General features: G+C 40.8%; 1 protein-coding gene across 1 annotated transcript in view; it reads left to right on the plus strand.

Moving 5' to 3' along the window:
• The first annotated feature begins 1,067 nt into the window (after positions 1 to 1,067).
• OCA2 (OCA2 melanosomal transmembrane protein) overlaps positions 1,068 to 17,502 on the plus strand; it is a 188,637-nt gene continuing 172,202 nt past the window's right edge. The window contains exon 1 of the mRNA XM_069876050.1: positions 1,068 to 1,125. The gene's annotated coding sequence lies outside the window, so the exon portion shown is untranslated. The remainder of the gene's footprint in view (positions 1,126 to 17,502) is intronic.

Genomic DNA, 17,502 nt, shown 5'->3' on the forward strand with positions numbered 1-17,502 from the left:
CAGAAAGAGAGAAGAGACAGTCCATGGATGTACATTCATGATGTACATCAAATCAGAACATTGAAGGTAACTGTTGATGACCTTATGGGCAATCCTGAGGGAGCTGGAAGTGTTCATCTCTGTCTTGAATCTTAGAAGGTCAAAAAAGGTTATTCATCTTTCAAGAATAATTGCTTTTTTGGGAAGGCTCATAAGAAACCATCAGTGCTGCTTAATAATATGCAGTTTTTCAAGGCAAAATGTCAATCTCTTTGTGAGGAACGAATTTTGTATTATTTTCCTTTGTGTTATTCTGCTTGCATCTATGATATGAATGTAGCATCTGTTTCTTCAAATAGCATATACTGTATGGGGAGTTTAGATGATATAATCTTTTATCAGTTTTTGTCTGGCATGGGCAAATAGATTTGGGCTGGTGTGGTGCATAGAGTACAGCAATTACTGTGTAATTTGTAAAACTTTGAAATTCCAGTGTAAGGAATAAGAATGATTGTTTGTCAGGATAATATTTTTAGTACTTTCTAATGGCAGAAAATGAATCCCTCCCCCCCTCTTCCAAATACGGTCAGTTTTTCATAGCAAGGACTGTTAAATCTGCTCTTTTATAACTTCTGTGGCAGTTTAATAATTGTACTTTTGCTCTGTTCTCCTCCTGCTTCCTGCCTAAAGTTAGGGCAGCACATGAAATATCTGCTCAGTAAAGCTAATCGTGATCTGTGTACTCTTTCCCTCTTTGCCACTTGTTACAATCATCTCAGGCTTTGGAAGAACTCTGTTTGGGCAGGGAGTAACGGGTGCCGGGAGTAAGTCAAGAGCTAGTTCCTCACTGAAATCACATGATGGCAAATCTGGGAATTCCTGCTTCATTTATGAGTGTGCACAAGATGCAATGTCACTCTCTCCTCATCCAGAGATGCTTACTACAAAGAACTGAGCTGAATTCCACAGCGACAAAGTCATTTACCCAAATAAACTCTCTGTTCAGAAAACACCGGGCAACTTGCAGCTCTCTCAGCTGACCCAAATAATTTATTTTTTAATATCTGTGCACCTATTTTTTATTTTATTTTGGAGGTTTTTATTTTCAAACAAAAGAACTACTCCAGGAATTCTTCAAAAAAGCAGGTAAAATTTGAATCTTTTTTACAAGAAATTATTTCTAGACTAGTGTAATGCAGTTCTGTTATACTGAGAAGCAGAGTTTTAATATGTGCGATAAATTAACACGTATAAAAAGTCAGTCAAGCTTTGCAAATAGTGCAGGGGTGCTGGACAACATTTATATGTACCTGAGCATTCAGCATTGTATAATATCAGTGAGGCACAACGAGTATCTATTATAAAATTCTGTGGTTCTTTTTGTTACATTTCCTTTTGCCTTTACTTTGTCTCAAAAATTAACCTTTCCTGGAATATTAAATATTTAAAAGATTGTTTCAACTTCAGATTGTAGATTCTTTAAACTTAAACTTACTTCAACATTCAATGTATGTTTTTTTGCATCTCATTCTATTTATGTGTAAGGGAAATAGTTCAGGCTTACTTCTTGGGATAGATGGCCTTTTTTAAAAAAAATGTATGTGTAAGTCTGTGTGTTGAGATAATATATTGATGTTGTGGGGTGAATACATCTCCAAAGTCAAATGATTTAATAAAGAATGAATGAAGTAGGCATATACTCCCATTACTTTGCTGAAGCATTCCTTTTTGCGGATTTTACTTGTGTTGGCTGCATTTGTAACATGTTGTTGTGATTTTTCCAGTCATCTTGCTGGAGTAGACTGCCAGCAAAAAAGCAGCCTGCAGACCAACAATGGGCTGGTCTGTTCTGCTCAGCCCTGCTCCTGCAGCAGAAGGAAGAGGGTGAAACCATCCCACTTCCTGAGAGCTTAGAGAATTTACAAATTAGCTGTGAAAGTTTGTTTTTCAGTAAAACTTAAGGCAAGAAGGAAGGGGATTAGTCACTTAAATGTAGCCACATAATTTTAATGTAAAATATTCATATATACATTTTTGACAATAAGATCTATTACTCATATAAAACATGCTGAAGAGCTACAACTTTCAAGAGACACGGTCCAACTGATGTGTAGGAATCTTTTGGTATTTCTTGATACAGTCATAGATTTAAAACAGAAACTTATTTGCTGCCTAAGCCCTAAAAAGGAAGCTGGTCTTCTCACATGCTGTCATCAGAATTCCTGGTAGCTTCCTGAGGGCAGGTCCAGGAATTGTCACCAAAATCTTAGCTTTCAATGCAGAATTAGATCTTTTGGTGGCAGGTTAATTTGGACCTCGTCAGTTCTCTCTTGAAGCATCCCTGTGCTTTCTTCCGAGTTAAGCAGGTCACCATGAGTTAGTCTCAAACATCACTGAAACAAAGAAGGGAAATTGTGGATGACAGAATTCCTGAAATTTAGGACTGAGCAGATCCTGGTGAGTTAATGAGGGGCTTTGCATAGGTTATGGGCTTTTCCTATAGCTGAATCTAGGAGGAGAAATGGTTCCTCGCCACAAGCCTTTGGGGATGCTGTTTGAGTAGAAACTGAAGGAATATTTAAGCTTGTGGACATGTGAAACTGCTGTCGAGGAACAAATATGATTTTCCCTTCAGAAAATGTGTTAGATAATGCGAAAGGAAGAATAGTTTTTACCTGTTTGGTAGCTCTGGCAATATGTTTCTTTTGACCTATTCAAAGACACATTGCACCTTCATAGGTATTTAAATTTTCTTCCTATCTCATCAGTAGCAGTAGTTACCTTGTAGTTGGGAAAGTCAGTGGGCTAATTACAGGGCTTTGAATACAAATATGACTGGAAACACCTCAAAGCAAGCCTTACAATATACATGGATGAGACAACTGTATGCCTCAAAGCTAAAGCTCCTGAAAACTGGTGGGGGAGAGGCAGAGACAATGTAGCAGCAGTAGGAAATGAGGCAGCTGAACTCACTAACAGGTACAAGTAAACTTATTGTGAGAGCTTTAAACACCCTCAAACACTGCTCAAGCTTCAGTCAAGGACCTGACTTTTTCAACAATAAGCTCAGTCTGTTACACGCCACCTAAAGCAAATCCCTTAGGGTTTTTTTTTTTGTGCCAGTGTTTTATGTTTGCCTTTGTAACGTCTAATATATTTTTTCAAAATTGACAGTCTTGTGCTTGTATGCCCTTGCTAGATGTACTTTAACGTTTCATAGTGCATCAAATAGGGCTAATTTAATTTATAAGCCAGTGTTTCACCCTGCAGATGCAATTTCCCACTGAAATGATTTCCCCTGGTGCATTACACTAAGAAGCTCAGAAGCACAGGAGAGAAAGTGCCTAACTATAGCCAGTAGCGGACAGTAATCTTTTATCTGAGCTGGAACCTGATGAGCTTGCCACCCATGGGTGACCCTTCATGTGACAGCTTGAGAGAGACTCTGGTAAAGCAGGGAATCAGAGCAGATTGGTGTAGGGGTGTGGAGAAATGAGGGGGTGTATTCATAAATTCCCACCTCCTCCTGCAGTGAGTTTTACATCCAGCTACTCCTCAGGCTGTCTGTGCCTAACATGGAATGTCTCGTTGCCTTCTGAGGAATTTTACATAATGGTCAGGCTGGTCAGCTGAGAGGCAAAAGCATCAGCCAAATGCTCTTGTTGCTGTCATGTGTGCCAGGGTCCGGCCCTCGCCGGGTATGATCTGCTACAGGCATCACTGACTTGTTTTAAGCTAACATCCTTCTGGATGGGCTGGGGCTCAGCCTATGGTGTAGTTTCAGGTTGGGGCTTGTGGGGATGGGGTGCAAGATAATGTTTTCAGTAGTGCCTTGTTTAGACAAGGACGTATATTAGCTTTGAAAACTGACCTTATGGATCGATAAGGATGTACTCAGTTCTGCCTAAACACATCCAGGCAGATAAATAGGCTTTTGTTCCTCAGAAACTGACACTTCAAAACATTTACCATTGGTATTTAGATGGAAAAAAAAGGATTTGTGAATAAGACACAGTTGAATAATCCCTGAAGGATAGCCTAGTGGATGTGCTGATGAGCTTGACTGCGGGAGACACAAACTCCACACCTGTGTCTCCCAGGAGCAATAACCTATTGGCTACTGGCAGTCCACTTCTTTCTTACATTGGGTTCACGCATTCAGAGAGTGCCTGGTCCAAATGCTGGGCCACTTTACATAAGCAAATGCACAGTACCTTGTTGTATTATCTGCCTCACCTAACTTTGAAACCAGGCCTGATTTGAGCAGGAGCTGGACTAGGTGATCTCCAGAGGTCCCTCCAAACCTGGACTGTTCCTGATTCTGTGCCTTCCTTCGCATGAGTCTTTGGGTGGTTTCAGATCTTTCAGGCAAGAAAGAAACTTCAATCTGTGTCTTATCCACAGGAAATGAATAACCTGACCAAGTCTCCTTTTCCCTGACCGAAGAGATACACAGAAACAGGTATAGTCGACCAGTTTGAGAAACTGGTATCGCCCCAAACTGCTTGTACTAAAAAGTATCAGCAACAGAATTCCCAAAGTCAGGTCAAGTGCTGGGCTGGCAAGACATTCAGATGTGGTTTTGGACCAGAGACTTTAATCCAGCTTCCCTGTATTCCAAATAAGTCCTTGGTGGTTTTGACAGTTTAGGGCCCTTCTTTCAGTCTGCTTTTAACCAGAATGTCTCTAATTGTCCAGGAAAAGCCTTCTAATAACACATCACGTGCGATGTAGTATCACAGATTGGTAGCTCCTTGGAACAGGAGTTTGTGAATACTTGACATTGTCATGGGTTCAAAAGGTGGCTGGAAAAGTTCAAGCCATGGAAATCTAACAAGGGCGGTGGAGAACAGAACTCAGAGGCTGCAAATCCTTTGAGACTGGGGAAGACAGACTATGGGACTTATAGCAAGGGAGGGTAGCTCTGAAATACACTAGGATGGCTGGTCTGTAAGCAGTGGTCTTGGCTGCCCAGGAACAGATTCTCTGAGCTGTGCCTTAACCTTAATCTTGCTGCATTTCAGCATCAGTGCTGTGGTTCTTCCTCCACAGCCCACAACCTAAGATCATCATGTATCCTAATGAGTTTTACAACCTAATGTACATGTTTTGCCAAAGAAATATTTTTGCAAACACTTCTTCTATGTTCCTGACTTCAACTAATGTCAAAAATGAAAGGAGAGTTTCTTGTGTCACTGTATATTTACTGCTTTGCTAGGCTGCAGTCTTTTCATTGCATATGTAAGTTTGGGTAGCAGCAGTGCATCGTGCTTGTGCTTGGCTTCGAGGAATTTTCCTTGCTGAGTAAAACTGAAAAACAGGAAACAAAAGGAGTTTAAAAGAAGTAAATATGAATTTAGACTGAAAGAAGCATCTCCTTTGAAAGCAGATATAATAGGCACACACACATAACCACTTACAATTAGAACTTTTATTTGATCTAAGAATTTAAGGACTGTTGCTCCATGTTTGTCTCCTTAGTGACCCTTGATGTGTTAGCATTTCATAGAGGATTGTCAGTCTGTCAGGGAACAACCCTTCCCTCCTGAGCATTGTACAACGCTTTAATATGTTTCTCCTGAAGGGGGAAGCTGAGTAATTTCAGGATGTTTCTTGATATCAATGAATAATCCAATAGGGTTTTTATTAGGCATTGAGTGGTAATGAATTTTCTTCTTTTCCTCTTTGATATTTTCTGTGCATCATCCTTATTAGATCCTAAGACCCACTAAGTCATTATTTCTTCATGCCATCCATGACAGTTTTATCTGGATCTGCCCTAGTGGAGAAGATGCCTTCCCTTATTCCATCCTTGAAGACAGTCTTTCAGGAGCTCTTAAGAAATCATGCTCACAGATGTAAGATTTTCTTTGTAGTTTTTCTCTTTGGGATGTGGGTGCCAATTTTTGCACACATTTTCCTTTCCTCCATTTTATGTGACTACTTGTAGATGCTCATTCCAGTCTTAGCCATCACTGGCCATTGCAGCACTAGAGTAACTTCATATACAATCACACCTACCTTGGTTTGGGGTTGAGCAGGGACCTAACGTATCAGAATACACTTCTCATATACTCCTGTTTTCACAGAATTTCTCAGCAGATAAGCACTGATTTTTGCAGTGTGTCACATGATCAGTTTTCTTTGGCTGGCATGGGACATCTTTGGTGTTGTGTACACACATTCTAGCACCCATATATCCCAACTATATGAAGGTTATAAATTCAGAATAAAGGCTGGATGGTCATAATGCCCCGAGAATACGACTCCCTGCTAACATTTTCTGTGCATCAGATTTCATTACATGGCCTTTTCCTTGTCTTGGGCACACATTAAGTAAAAGGTATCTCACTCCACTCATAGCACTTTTTTACATCTCTTTCTTATCTTATTGTTTATGACACTGCTGTGGCAATTAGTGGGCTTAAGTCACAACTCTGTCATAACATACATGCTTCAGCTTCACTAACTTAAATGCTCCAGATTAAATAATGCTAAACCGGTTCATTTGCATGCATGTAGAAGCCACAATGAAGCTCAGTCATTGCAGTCATTGCAGCCTGGCTGAAACTATGAAACCCAGAGAGATTAATTTTGATTTCAAAAGTGTATAGTTTTATGTTTTGCCAGATAGATGAAGAAGGAAATATTTGTCACTGACTTTAATGAGGACAATTTTTTTTCTCATTTTGAGGGAACCAAGGTTTCCTCCAAAGCATTTTAATAATGTAGCTTTAGGATATGAACACCCAAGAAGTTATTGGTGGAAGAGCTACTGTGTGACTCTGACTGTGTCTGGTGTTTAGCAGCAGGTGCCCCTGTGGCTACCCATCTCCAAACCTGACACAGAGGAACCAGTGAGGACAGAAGGGAAGATCTTGGGGCACAGCTAGCATATCATGACCACACTCCCAGGCATGCTGTGAAAACTTGCCTGTATATTCCCATGAGAAGACTATTATTACACAGCTAGTGATTTCTCCTTTGCTTGCTTCAGGAGCTAGATGGTCAGGAAGAAGCCTTTACCTGTTAGTTGTTACAATAGCAGTGATTTTGTCCTCCAATTATTTTGCCTGGTTTAGACAAAAGGTTCAGGAGGTGCTTCATTTCTCATAGATAACAGCACAAGGAACCTGATATTGTCCCCAGGAAGCCATTTTCTTGACAGTTTATTTCTCTGATCAGCTGTGAGAAAAAAAAAAAAAAAGACCTGTGCCCTACTAACCGCTCTGACAGCACAGAACTATTTAACTGTTTTTCATATACAGAATCCCTTGGGTTAGAACAGACAGAAAGAGGACTGGCAGTCCAGTCTCTCTGCCTTCTCTGCTTGGTGCAAACAGGAGCAAGTGTACTTCAGATGAATTTTCAATTTACAACAGAACAATTTGTTCTTTGCATGTTTGACCACAGGCAATGCTGCTGCTGATGGACTTGCAATACTGCTGTGTATTAAGGCCATTTTAATCTCAAATGACTACAAATTTCAAGGTTTTGATGAGATACAGTCTATTGACATAATGTTTGGATACAGGAGAGATATAGGAGATCTGAGGGTTTAAAAAGAAATTATGAAATATGTGATGTGATGAGTATGTCGTCTCAGTCTCTGTTGAGAGGGTCTGGAAAAGAGAAGGTTTTGGGGGTGATCTTATTGTTGTCTTTAACAATCAAAGGCAGTTACAGAAGAAACGGAGGAGGGCTGCTCTTAGATTTGCATGGTAAAAGGCAACAGACACAACCTACAGTAAGAAAAATTCTACTTGCATGTAACAAGTTTTTCCTCATGCTGAGAATGGGTTAGCACTGCAACAGGCAGGGGGAGGCTGAGGAATCTTCATCCTGGGAAATATTTAAAACCTGGATTCATTTTGGCATTAGCCTTTGTTTCAGCAGGGTTTGGACTAGAAGACCTCCACCTGAACTATTCTATGGTGCGGGTCACGTATTTGTGTACTCTGAGTGTTAAATGGAAGAAAAAACACCCTATGTTCGTTTTCCAGCATCATTTATTATACCACATTGTGGACTGAAACAACAGCATGAGTCAGTGACACGCTCTGTGAGGTTCCTGGACAGACTCTGCTTGTGCTCCTGGAGAGCACGCGTGCACGTGCAGGTGCTGAGGGGCAGAAGCCTGCCTGGAGAAGCAAGGCTGCCTTCCAGCAGTGCAGCTGCCCAAAGGTAGTGTCTGTGAGTTCCACTGACCCTGCTGAGCTCCCCTTGGGTGCAAGGATCTGTTTTAGCAGCTTCCCAAGGAGAAGAACGGGCTGAGGTATTTCAGGTTTGAAAGAAGAGTTGGGATGAGAAGAGGAGCATCTAAGTAAGCCCTTCTCTGGCCTGGCCTATTGGAAGGCATTTCTGCAGATTCAGCAGCTTTAGGGCTGGGAGGGGAGGCTGCAGGCACCAGCACTCAACTGTTGGAAGCTTCCTCTGCTGAAGGGTGAGTGAGGGGTCTGCTCCACCAGGGCTGGAATCATGAGAAGCAAAGACCTGGAGATGCCCCTTTGGCTACAGGGTCTCAAAGGGAAAGCAGAGTCGCTTCTTCTCCTCCCTTGGAGGGCTTGTTTTGAGAGTCTTCTGCTCTTATTGCTGGAAAACCCAATTAAAATACAATGTCTGGCTAAACTTGGTATCTTCACTGCAAAAACATAATGACCTCTTTACGTTTTTTGTGTTTCTCAGCTAATGAGTTCTCCCCTTTTAATCAGAAGCTCTGAAGACAGCTTTTTATTATCTTTTTTATTAAGAAAGGAAAAATAGATACTCTGAATGCAGCACCTCTCAGACATCCTGCCCATGTCAAGGGCTCCCAAAGCATGTAGAAAGTGATTACAGCTTCCTATTTCATTGCTGAAGTGGCTCTATAAATAACAATGTTCAATGAAAATTGCTGGCAGAAGCATTGCTTCTTAAGCATGAAAATGTACAAAAATTTCTCAATAACTAGATGCTTTCCTGCTCAATCTCCACCCACGCAAGCCTCCTAAAGGTTTTATAAGTCCAAAAGAAACACATTTAGAATCTGTGAAACAACTTTTTCTACTGTGATAACCATTTTTATTTTCCCTGGGTGTTATCAAAGATCTGCAAAGCCCAGATCTAAAACCCAAATTTCTGTTGATACTGAGGCTGATTTATTTCCTGAGCTGTAAAATTAAGGCCAAATGATTTTGTGCTTGAGGGAGACTCTTAATTCTTACTCACACTTTTATCACGCATATCTCAGCCAGTTTTCCAAGTGCTGGACATAGAGTGCCTTGTATAAACAGATGTCCCAGGGATAACTCTAGTTGATAAGACACTGCCAGGCTGCTGTCCTCAGTAGTTAGTTTCAGTAATTAATCAATGTGACAACTTAATAAAAAAAGTAATTAAAAACGTGCAGTATTTCCTGTTTGAATTTATCTGGCTCCAGCCACAGATTTGAGTTGTGCTTTGTACATTAAGTTCAAGAGCTTTTTAATACCAGATATTTTCCCTCTGTGAAGGTGGCCTCGTAACTGAGCCATTGCTCCCTTCTTTGTTTTTTTTTTCAGATGGGACACATTGACTAGCTTTGGTTTCTTTTTCAGTAAGACATTTCTCCAGCCCTTGAATTATGTTCATTGAGGGTTTTTTTCTGCATTAACTCCCTTCTTCCAAATTCCTTTCCAAAACGGGAGCCCCAGTACAGTACACAGCGCTTAGTAGGTAACAAATCCTTACTTGGAGGGAAAATAATCTCAATTCCTACTCATTATTTGGATTTGCACCTTCAGGGATTACGTTTGTCCTTTTTGCTACCTGGTGCATGGCTCCTTGCTATATAGCTTCATCTTCTGTAAAGAGGCTGCTGCATTCTGTGCTCCCAAACCTATTATTTGCATAGGTCTGATTGCAGAGATGCTTGCTCTGAATGGGCACAGATGACTGCCTTAAAACCAATTGATAATCATAAAAAAATCAAATGACAATGCTGTCCATTAAGTAAAACGTACCTCAATAATTTTGGGGCGTATAAACCTAAACTAAAAGTGTCTGTATTTTTGAAGACAAATTCTCACAGCAGTTCCAGCCAGTGCAATAGTTGGACTAAGCAGCCATTACTGAATTTCTTTACCTTTTGAAAGGAACAAAGTTATGCATTCTTTTACAAATGGTTTACAGAAGTTTACCAGTCATTCATGAATTATATGCATCTTCCCCCCCCCTCACTCCCACCCCCAGTTCATGTGAATTGGTTTTGTTTAGCCACTTACTCTCTGTTCTAGAAATCAACTCAGAAGTCTAACTTTTGGCTTTAATGAAACAGAGAAGGAAAAAAATAATATATATATATATTTTTAAAACAGATTATTCTGTCTCTACCCTAAGACTGCTTTAAACTCCCATAAATCAGAAAAAACGTTTAACATTTTAAACACAAGTATTTCACAAACACTTTCAAAGAAGTTGACTGGAATAAGCATAATTCTTTTTAGACTTTACTAAGCAGTAAATCAGTTGGGCTACAACTTAGCATCAGAGAGACTTGATTTACTTTCAAATAACTGTCATGTCGGATATCAGAGAACTGTAGTAATTTAGCATTGTTTGTTGGTCTGTTAATTTAGGACCATTTCTGCTGTGAAGCAGATTTTGAGAGCTTTGATAAATGAAAAGAAGGCTATTTTGTCTAACAATTGTCTATAATCTAACAATTACCTTGTATGAAGTAAAAGAAAAAAATGCTTGCAGTTTGATGTGAAATTCATACATATCTTTGAATAATATGTCTCTTGAAGTATGATCCACGATTAAATTAAAGAGTTTGGGATGCATGAAATTATCTAGTAACTTTCTTTCACTTTCTAACGACTGCTGGTGTGAGATTTCCAAATTGTAACAGGGTAAAGAAAATTCTGTAGAGCTGTGAAATTGCTGTGAAGGTTAGATAGGTCAAATTACCTCTTTGAGTATTATAGTTCTTATTCTCACCAACCCTAGCATTCATTTACACTGCTTTGACTGTGAAAAGAGGATTCAGAGTAAGCGTAAATGTATCTTCTAGCTTTACAGTAGGAAGAAGGGTCATTAGTGTGAGTGCCATGCCCAACAGTTTTGTCTCCTTTCTCCTTCTTATTTGTACCTGTGCCCCACAGTGGAAACAGGGTGTCATATCCAGTATATAAGGATAGAAACCAAAAGCAAAGTGGAGCTAATTGTCACACAACAAGGTGATAGTTTCTTCGAGCTCTCTGTTGAGGTCCCTGATCTGCAAATTATATTTTTTTTGAGGATGTTTTTCAGTAAGGATTTCAAAAGGGATAGTATGATGATGGAGGGATAGAGCTAGAGATTAAACAAACTAATCCAAACTTTTTGAAAGCTCAGAGCTGGCTGTGCCTATGGATCTGCCTTGAGACAAGGTGAGCACAATGATCATAAATGCTCGGGACATCTTGCTCACATCCAGTGTGCTGCCCAGCACAACAGCCAGAGTCACTGTGGGAAGTTTTCTCTCCCATCTGAACTGTTAGATGCTAAAACTTTGCATGCGAATACAGAAGGAAAGGGGAAATTAGGTGCATGTCTCCACCCTCCCCTCTGTTTAACTGTCATGATGTCGCATTGCTCTGTTGGTCAATGGTGAGTTTTTCATTGTATAAGGCTGTCATGTCACGTTGGATTTAGTGTTTGAAAGCCAAAAATGCTCAAGGGACTGGGGGATCATGTGGCTATTCTTCCAGCCAAGTTTCCTTCAGATCTTTAAGCAGCTGCTTCAGAGATACATTCTTGCTGTAGACCTTCTGGAGACGGGGAGGGGTTCATAGAAGTGCTCACTAATGACCCTTCTGTGCAGTGAACTTTCTGCCCAGGAATGCACTGTCTTCTGGGAGTGCCAAAAACCGCAATCACTCACCAGGAGTGGTTTGTTTAAGCTAATCTGAACAGATAGGACACCCTGAGCCCCCCTTTCAGGGAAACATATTCAGGTGTATTCTCAGCCACTGTTAAAACATTTTTGATGAACAAAGGTGTTTACTGTTCCTACTAAAATGCACTTCCTCAAAAATCTCAAAATAATTTACAGCTTCGCTGAATGAAAGTTATTGGACAAATATTATTCAGCAGACGAGGCACACCTTAGCTCTGAGACAAGCTTAAACATAGTAGAACAGGGAACAGAAATCCAGTCCGTTGTCTCTTTGTGGTAGCTGCCAGGCTGTGGCTTCACCTCCTCCTCTTAAATGCTTATAACAATCCTGGGTTGCTGGAACATTTGCTTTGCTCAGTGGCTTTGGGAATTTTCTTGCTCTTCCTTTTTACAGTGCTAAGAAAGCTCTGTTTCTGTGCTATATTGGAAGTATCTTCTTCCCAGTGATACTTAAATAAAATTATTCATAATCACAATCCCATCAGCCTGAAAAGAGTGTCTGACACAGGTGAGGGAGGAGGAAACACTGGTCTCCAAGGAGTATTGCCAGAACATGGAAATGTATCAGCTGCAGCATTGCTATCCATAGACCTCCCCTTCTGCTGTTGATTTGGGCTGGCCTAGTGTCCTTCTTGTCCCACCTTTCCTCCGTTCATGCCCATAAGGCTGACTTGCCAGCATGATGGTTGCAGAATTCTGCATGATTATGACCTTCTGGCCCTGAGGCTATGTAGTTCAGCTTTTTCCTTGGAGTCATGGATTTGTGCAACCTCTATTTGTAACAAAATCTCTCTCACAAGCTAAGTATTTCAAGCCTATTTTACATCTTTGAAGGGCTTGATCCAAAGCAGAGTGAAGTCAGTGGAAGGACTCTTACTAGCCTCGGTGCATTTTGGATAAAGCCCTAAGGCGAGGCTCACATTCCATACATTTTAGCTTGGATTTGGATTTTCATAAGCTTTAACACGGCAGAAAGCTGCCAGCTTCACAGTTCTACATCCCACAGTGTGTGCTTTCAGCCTCTTAGTTTTGTAAGAATGTTTTAAAGCTGAGAGAGAAGTTAATGAATTTGTTAGGACTATAATATGAACCAGCGGCATTAACAGCATAGAAGCACTGGTTTTCATTGAAGATGCTGTGTTTCCTTCTAGTGCCTGATCGTTCACATTTAAGAAGTATGAATATGCATAAAAGGAGGCTCATTTGGAACATGAGGCAGGTAAAAATCTGTGTATAGTAGTGGGGTGCTAATGGAGTGCCCAAATCCAGAAAAGAAAGTTCAAAACATGCCTGTTTTTATTTTCTCCCTTGTTTGCTTGTGTAGGCTTGGTTGGTTTTTAATTCATATCAGAGCAGGTTATTAGAATAGCACTAAAATTTCTAATCCAAACTGAGGCTTAGTAGCTCAATCAGATCTCACCCTGTTCCAGCTAAAATCAAAGCAAAACTTTGACAGGAACAGAACCAAATCCCTTTGGCTGTCTGAAAATAAGTACTAATGATGCCTGAAATCAGTACAGCTATGTCCTTTTACAGGATTACTCTCTGGTTCCTGGAATGCTTCACTGTTTGCCATGATTGTCTCGCAAGAGCATTATTTTTGCATTAATTTCTTTGTAAAACAGGAAATAGTTTTGTCCTACAGTGATGATTAATTTATGACTATAACCATGAAATCAATTAGTACAGGAAGGAAACAAATTTTTAAATAAAATAGTTTTTAGAAAAGTAAACAAAGCCTCCAACTTTTTTGAGCACTGAATATGGAAATGGATCTATACAAAATAATTAACTAGCTCTTTTAATGTCCCCTCATTGGTTCAATTATCTTGGATGCATTATGGCCAGTGTCAACAAATTAAGTAGTGGCCAATTTCATTTGCAATGAAGTAAAAACTCCAGCCATATTAGCAAGCTATGAAAAATGTAAAGTAATTTTGAAAAGTATAATAAATATAACATGCTGCTGTTTTTTTTTTTGCCATTAAATATAATTGTGGCACCAAAGGGCATCTCACAGACTAAACTTCAGTCTGATAATACTAGGACACAGAGAACAGCTAAAAACTGTTAAGTCTATCTCACTGCTACCTCCCTTTGCACTTCGGGGCTGTAGGAAAAAGATTTATTTTATTCTGCTTTGCTGCATGTTTGGAACAAAGGAGAAACCAGCATTATTGTGAACTCTGCTCTTCTGCACCTGTGAGTATTATCTTTTTCCACGATACAGCTGCCGAGGCATATGGAGGCTCTAATTCCTTTGTGCAAAGAGACTCCTTATCATCATCTTTTCTATGAAGTAAATTTAGGCTGACAGCGGACAGGAGAAATGTGACACGAATGCCTGTTGTGTATCAGTATTCTAGCTGTTGCAGCAGTTTCAAGCACCTGCAGTTTATCAAGTTAGACATAAGAACGATTGACACTGTGGGAATAACTATCATCTAGACATGCAGTTCAGGGGGCAATAACACATTTTTTTCCCCTGCATTTTGGTTTAGAGAGGTTGGTGTTCAGCTTGGGGGTGTGTAGAATAATTTGTTATGAACTCGTAAAGTTTATTAGTAGAGTATTGGCATAAAAGTAATAAAACAACTTTGCAACATTTTTTTTTCTTAAGCAGAGCTGAAACTAACCAAGCTTATTTTAATGATTACAAAATATAGTGTCAATCAACCCCTTCCTACGGTCTAAAAAGGGAAGATGTGAAGACCTTTATGCACACCAAATAACAGAATAGAGTACTGCTATATACTTAGTCTGACATGTCTGGAGAATGAAGAACCCAATAATCAATAAAGATGTGTCAGAAGCCATTTAAGATTTTAGAATACTCTTTCCTAACAGCCTTTCCTGTCTGGCCTGCTGTCACCCCTTGCTTCCTTTGCTTGCAGCAGCTGGGGATACTTGAGACCCAGTGGCTGCAGGGCTGGGAGTTTCTTGCCCCTTTCTACCTTGAGACCTCAGCAGTTACCCACAGAAGGTCTTCAACATGATCTGGGAACATAAGATCACATTGTCTTCCCATGAAGACATAATGATGGGTTATGAAATTGCGAAAGAGAAGTAACAGCCTCTCAAAAGTCCTCTAGCAAGGCTATGGTGCCAGAGTTTCACTCATCAGTGTGAATCATTTCACGGTCTTGGACAGAGGTGCTGTGAAAGGCCTTGGGCATCTCAGTAGGCCATTTAGCTTTCTTGAGATATGGCATTTGCTCTTTATCACATTTTTAAGAGAATGCAGAAACATCAACTTTATGGCATGAAAACCAACTTGCATAACTTAGGAAGAGCAGAAAAAACCTCTCTGGTTTACACTTGAGTGACGACAGGAAGGAGACCGTTTTTCCTTTCAAACCTGCTTTGAATCTCCATCTCTCTTAACCAGAAGAAGCTGCACATGCTGAATGATCTCCAGCTATATTTTACAAGTCCCGTCTAGAGTCCCTCTTTTTTCCCCCAAATAAGATCTAAATCCAGAAATGTCTACTTCAAATTATATAATTTTCCTTCTGACACAGTATCCTTCTAACACAGTCCCCTGGGCTCATAAATGCAGATAGAATTTATCTTTTGTACTCAGCTGCTTTTCTCTCCTATTTGTTTACGATGTGGGAACAATTTTGGTTCCAGTAAGCACAGACAACACAACTATGATGCCTGAATAGCGTTGGCTGAATAAGTTGCCCAGTGACTAGTTGTATTAATAGCAATGTTCACCCTCCCTCCCCTTTACTTGCATAGCTTGCCAGCAAGAAACCTACTTCACTGTATGCCCTTGTTCAAGGATGTGACAGGATTAAGTCTTCAAACGGCCAAGCCCAGAGCTGGTCTCAGTAACTGCAGAACATTACCTGGCGCTACAGATTTCACGTTCCCAGTGACTCCAGCCCCTGATGCTCAGCTAGTGACATTTGCTGGGAATTAGCTCATTGAAGCTGAGACGTTTTGACAACACACATCTCCCTGAGCCTCCTGTCCCTTGGCAGGCAGGGAGAAGTCCAGGCATGGTGCATTGACCCTGTCTCAGGAGTTCGCTGTAGCATGAGCTGGACAGGGGCTGGGCGGTCAGTGCCTGTCTTTTTCCATGGGCTCTATGAGAGACCATGTAGGATGCATGTTGGAATGGTTGGACTCAATGATCCGGTGGGTCTCTTCCAACCTGGTTATTCTATGATTCTATGATTCTATGTAGAAGTGGTGGTGGTGCTAACCTTACAATGTACTGCAACTTAGTTATCTGTATCTGACTAGACATTTTACAAAGTCCATCTCTTCTTTTGCATGGGCTTTGGATTGACCTCTTTGACAGATGCAATAAGAAAGGAAAAGCAAATTATTGTTTTATCTGGATGTTTTTTCCTGGTAGCTGGACTGTTTGATTATCTTTATCCCTGCAGTGCTCCCTGCTCCTAATAACTAAACCAACAGCTCTTCACTGACATTATTCAGCAAAGGCTTCTTCTAAAAGGCTCCCCAAGCCAACTCTTTAGTCTAAAAACTCAGCAAGAGCAGGGCATCAGCACACAGACATTCAGGGACAGAGTTTTTTCTTTAAGAAAAATCCAGATTTGTGGGGATCTTTTGCATAGGGTATGGTTACAGGGGGGCTAAATCTCTCAAAAAGGATGATAGCTTACTGCCTGGTTGATGATAGAAGTCTCTGTGTCAATGCTATCTCCAGCTGAACCAGACGAGACTCCCTAAACTGCATTTTTGTTTTTTTTCTGGCAAATTTTTAAAATCTAGCTGGCCTGACCACTGTAGGTAATGTATGTGCGTGACCCACAATTATCATAGAATCACAGAATCCTAGAATGTCCTAAGTTGGAAAGGACCTACAAGGATGGAGTCTAACTCCTGATCCTTCATACGACAATCCCCAAATTCACCCCATGTGCCTAAGGGCATTGTCCAAATGCTTCTCGAATATTGTCAGGCCAATGTTATTGGACAATGACTTCTTTCCTTGGGAGCCCGTTCCAGTGCTCCACCACCTTATGGGTGACGAATCTCTTCCTAATAAACAACCTAACCCTCCTCGGGCACATCTTCCTGCTGTCCCCTTGGGTCCTATCATTAGTCACCAGAAAGAAGAGATCAGCACCTGCTCCTCCTCCTTCCCTTGTGAGGAAACTCTAAACTGTGATGAGGTCTCCCCTTCTGAACAAAATAATTTTACCTGCTCCACGTACGTCTTACTCTCTAAACCCTTCACCAAATTCATGGCCCTCCTCTGGGCACTCTCCAGAAATTTTATACCCTTTTAATACTGCGGTGCCCAAAACTTCACACAGCACTCCAGGTGGGGCCACACCAGTGTGGAGCAGAACAGGACCTCCTCCCGAAAGGAGATTGTGGAGATGAGGGAGCTGGCCTCTTCTCCCAAGTAACAGGGGACAGGACAAGAGGGAATGGCCTCAAGCTGCACTGGGGAGCTTCAGACTAGACATCACAGAAAGGGTCATTGGACACTGGCAGAGGCTGCCCAGGGAGGTGGATGAGTCTCCACCCCTGGAGGTGTTTAAAAGACGGGTAGAGGAGGTACTCAGGGACATGGTTTAGAGGCAGATAGGAATGGTTGGACTCGATGATCTAAGAGGTCTTTTCCAACCTGGTGATTC

The sequence above is a fragment of the Phaenicophaeus curvirostris genome, chromosome 1, assembly GCF_032191515.1.
Source record: "Phaenicophaeus curvirostris isolate KB17595 chromosome 1, BPBGC_Pcur_1.0, whole genome shotgun sequence".
Lineage (NCBI taxonomy): Eukaryota > Metazoa > Chordata > Aves > Cuculiformes > Cuculidae > Phaenicophaeus > Phaenicophaeus curvirostris.